Genomic DNA, 5,095 nt, shown 5'->3' with positions numbered 1-5,095 from the left:
TCATAATAATTTGTAGGTCAGAAGTCTGGGCATGGTTTGACTGGTTTCTCTGTTCAGGAAAGCCTGAAATCAAGAGGTTGGCAGGGCTACATTCTTTTCTGGAGCCTCTGGGTAAGAATCCACTTCCAAACTATTCAGATCATTGACATAACTCCGGTCTTTGCAGCTGTAGGCCTGACGTCCTTGTTTCTTTGCTGGCTATCCACTACAGACCTCACTTAGTTCATAGAGGCCACCATATTCTTTTGCCAAATAGCCTCTATCTTCAAATCCAAGAATGGAGAATTTCCATGTATCAAATACCTCTCACTCTTCAAATATTTCTTGCCAGGAAGAGTGCAGTTCCCTTTAAGGTCTCACCTGATTAGGTCAGACCCAGCTAAGATGATTTCCATATTTTACATTCAACTGATTTGGACCTTAATTACATGTGGAAAATCCCTTCACAGCAGCATCTAGTGTTTTATTGAATAACGGTTAAAAGGTTTATGTACACAAGGGGATGGGGATCTTGTGGGGCATCCTTAAATTCTGTCTACCACAGTTTCATCTACCACAAAAAAGGGGAACTGTATTACCTAAAAGGAAAGTGAATGCCATCAGGAAAGACTAATGGATACCAACAAAAGAGATATTCACTATAGTACATTTGTACAACATCTACATATACTTTTTTCCATCCTATACTTTGGAAAAATGACAACATGCAAACACTCTTCGTACAAGCAAAAATGCATTCATGCATCCCCAAATGGAGATAAACCTAAAGTCGTATCAACCATAGCTTCCAGGTTCAAATTTAGGGTCTTCAGATGTCATCCATTCTTCCTTTAGTTCAAATGAATGCTATATCAATATACTGTAATAAAGTAGGTAAATAAAAGACACAACTGTCACCAGTTCATCACATATAAAATAGTAGGTAAAAGAGAAATAAAATGGGAATATTAAAATATATAAACATATACTTATTATAAAAAATAAAATATGAGTAACTACTGTAGTATAGTCTTCATTTTTTAATATATTTTTAGGTTTTCATTTAAATTCCAGTTAGTTAATATATAGCATAATATTAATTTCAGGTATACAATATAGTGATTCAACAATTCCATACAACACTCAGTGTTCATCACAAGTGCATTCCTTAATCCCCATCACCTATTGAGCACCACCTCCCCCAACCTACCCCTTGTTAACTGCTTGGAGATATTTTTCACAGGAATGATTTTTACCTCAGTCGTTCTCGAAGTATGGTCTACAGACAAGAGGAGTAGCAACCTAACCTAGAACCTTATTAGACAGGTACAGTCTCTGACCCACTCACACCTACTGAGTCAGTCTCTGGGTATGGGATCCAGCAATCTCTGTGTTAACAACCTCTCCAAAGGATTCTGATGTTTGAGAGCCTCTGATCAGCTCATTAATTCTCAAGCTGGTTTTATATAAAAATCATTTGGAGAGCTTTTGAATCTACAAAGGCCTGGGATCCACCCCAAAACAGTTAAATGAGAATCTTTTGGGAGTTGGATGCAGGTATTGATATTTTTTGTTTGCTTTTTGAAACAGAGCACAGTGGGTAGGGGCAGAGAGAATCCTGAGTCAGCTTTGTGCTGCCAGTGCAGAGCCCGACGTGGGGCTCCATCTTACAAACCATGGGATCATGACCTGAGCCAAAATCAAGAGTCAGACACTTAGCCAACTGAGCCACCCAGGCGCCTCTAGGTATTGGCATTTTAAAAAGTGCCTCAGCAATCAAAAAGAATGAAGTCTTGCCATTTGCAATGACGTGGATGGAACTGGAGGGTATTATGCTAAGTGAAATTAATCAGAAAAAGACAAAAATCATATGACTTCACTCATATGAGGACTTTAAGAGACAAAACAGATGAACATAAGAGAAGGGAAACAGAAATAATATAAAAACAGGGAGGGGGACAAAACAGAAGATACTCATTAATATGGAGAACAAACTGAGGGTTGCTGGAGGGGTTGTGTGAGGGGGTATGGGCTAAATGGGTAGGGGTATTAAGGAATCTACTCCTGAAATCATTGCTGCACTATATGCTAACTAATTTGGATGTAAATTTAAAAAAATAAAGAAAGTTAATGAATAAATAAATAAATAAATAAATACATAAATAAATAATAAAAAGTGCCTCAGATGATCCTAGTGAAGACTATTTCTCAAATCTGGGCTGCGTTTTATAGTTCTAGAAACTGGAGAAACTTCAAAACATTACTGATATCAGGGGCCCCACTACATACCATTGAATCAGGTACAAACCTCCAGTTATAAAATAAATCAGTCCTGGAGACGTAATATACTGCATGGTGACTATACTTAATAATACTGTATTGTATACTTGGAAGTTGCCAAGAGATATTAAAACTTCTCATCACAAGGAAAGATTTTTTTTTTTGGAAAAAAAAATCTGTGGGAATGAGATCTGGAAATTGGTACCTTTTAGAAGCCCCCCATATCTTTCATATGTAGTCAGCGTTAAGAATCATTGCTCTACCAGAAGCCATTTAGAATGGATTAAATGAACTCTCTAGGTCTATTCTCTTGATGCAGTTTATTTTATTTATTTTTTTAGATCCTGAATTATTTTATTACTATTACAAATAATGCTGCAATAAACAATGTTGAATTTTGAATTTTGTTCATAGTTCCATAGACACTTATTATTTGTAAGGGACAGAGGCTTGAAACTTAACTTTCTGAGACAGATATTGACACACTTTTTTTCTCCCCACATTTCTGTACTACTTTATACTCCCCTGAAGAACATACATGGCGTTCTTTTCACACTATTCAACAGTGGATAATATCAGCCATTACTGTTATGTAACTTTAATTTTGCAAATGTGATGGGTGAAAATGATACCTTGTTATCTTAATTTGCATTTGCCTTAGCAGTGTGAATGAAATTTTTAAAAAAATATTACATCCAAATTAGCATATAGTGAAACAATGATTTCAGGAGGAGATTCCTTAGTACCCCTACCCATTTAGCCCATCCCCCTTCCCACAACCCCTCCAGAAATCCTCAGTTTCTTCTCCGTATTTATGAGTTTCTTCTGTTTTGTCCCCTTCCCTGTTTTTATACTATTTCTGTTTCCCTGTTCATCTGTTTTGTCTCTTAAAGTCCTCATAGGAGTGAAGTCATATGATTTTTGTCTTTTTCTGACTAATTTCACTTAGTATAATACCCACCAGTTCCATCCATGTAGTTGCAAATGGCAAGATTTCAATCTTTTTGATTGCCAGGTAATACTCCATTGTGTGTGTGTGTGTGTGTGTGTGTGTGTGTATATATATATATATATACACACATATATATATTCATCCATAGATGGACATTTGGGCTCTTTCCATACTTCGGCTATTGTTGATAGTGCTGCTATAAACATAGGGGTGCATGTGTCCCTTCAAAACAGCACACCTGTATACCTTGGATAAATGCCTAGTAGTGCAATTGCTGGGTCATAGGGTAGTTCTATTTTTAGAGTTTTGAGGAATCTTCATAATGTATTCAAGAGGGGCTGCACCAGCTTGCATTCCCACCAACAATGCAAAAGAGATCCTCTTTCTCCCCACCCTCGCCAACATCTGTTGTTGCCTGAGTTGTTAATGTTAGCCATTCTGACAGGTGTAAGCTGGTATCACATTGTGGTTTCCATTAGTAATTCCCGGATGATGAGTGATGTTGAGCATTTGTTCATGTGTCGCTTGCCCATCTGGATGTCTTCCTTGGACAAGTGTCTATTCATGTCTTTTGCCCATTTCTTCACTGGATTATTTGTTTTTTGGGTGTTGAGATTGATAAGTTCTTTATAGATTTTGGATACTAACCCTTTATCTGATATGTCATTTGCAAATATCTTCTCCCATTCTGTCAGTTGCTTTTTAGTTTTGATGATTGTTTCCTTCGCTGTGCAGAAGATTTTTATTTTGATGAGGTCCCAATAGTTCATTTTTGCCTTTGTTTCTCTTGCCTCTGGAGACGTGTTGAGTAAGAAGTTGCTGCAGGCAAGATCAAAGAGGATTTTCCCTGCTTTCTCCTTGAGGAGTTTGATGGCTTCCTGTCTTACATTGAGGTCTTTCATCCATTTCGAGTTTATTTTTGTGTATGGCATAAGAAAGTAGTCCAGGTTCATTCTTCTGTATGTCGCTGTCCAGTTTTCCCAGTACCACTTGCTGAAGAGACTGTCTTTATTCCATTGGGTATTCTTTCCTGCTTTGTCAAAGATTAGTTGGCCAGACATAGTGTGTCCATTTCTGGGTTCTCTATCCTATTCCATTGATCTGAGTGTCTGTTCTTGTGCCAGTTCCATACTGTCTTGATGATTACAGCTTTGTAGTATAGCTTGAAGTCTGGGATTGTGATGCCTCCCACTTTGGTTTTCTTTTTCAAGATTGCTTTGGCTATTCGGGGTCTTTTCTGGTTCCAAACAAATTTTAGGATTATTTGTTCTAGCTCTGTGAAGACTGCTGGTGTTCTTTTGATAGGGATTGCATTGAATATGTAGATTGCTTTGGGTAGTATCGACATTTTAACTATATTTGTTCTTCCTATCCAGGAGCATGGAATCTTTTTCCATTTTTTTTTGTGTCTTTTTCAATTTCTTTCATAAGCTTTCTATAGTTTTCAGTGTATAGATTTTTCGCCTCTTTGGTTAGATTTATTCCTAGGTATTTTATGGCTTTTTGTGGAACTGTAAATGGGATTCATTCCTTGATTTCTCTTTCTGTCACTTCATTGTTGGTGTATAGGAATGCAACCAATTTCTGTGCATTCATTTTATGTCCTGCAACTTTGCTGAATTCATGAATCAGTTCGAGTTTTTTGGTGGAATCTCTGGGTTTTCCATATACAGTATCATGTCATCTGTGAAGAGTGAAAGTTTGACCTCCTCCTGGCCGATTTGGATGCCTTTTATTTCTTTGTGTTGTCTGATTGCAGAGGCTAAGACTTCCAATACTATGTTGAATAACAGTGGCAAGAGTGGACATCGCTGTCTTGTTCCTGACCTTAGGGGGAAAGCTCTCAGTTTTTCCCCATTGAGGATGATATTAGCGTTGGGTCGT

This window comes from Panthera uncia, chromosome X, assembly GCF_023721935.1.
Source record: "Panthera uncia isolate 11264 chromosome X, Puncia_PCG_1.0, whole genome shotgun sequence".
Taxonomy (NCBI): Eukaryota; Metazoa; Chordata; class Mammalia; order Carnivora; family Felidae; genus Panthera; species Panthera uncia.
This window is presented reverse-complemented; position numbering follows the sequence as displayed.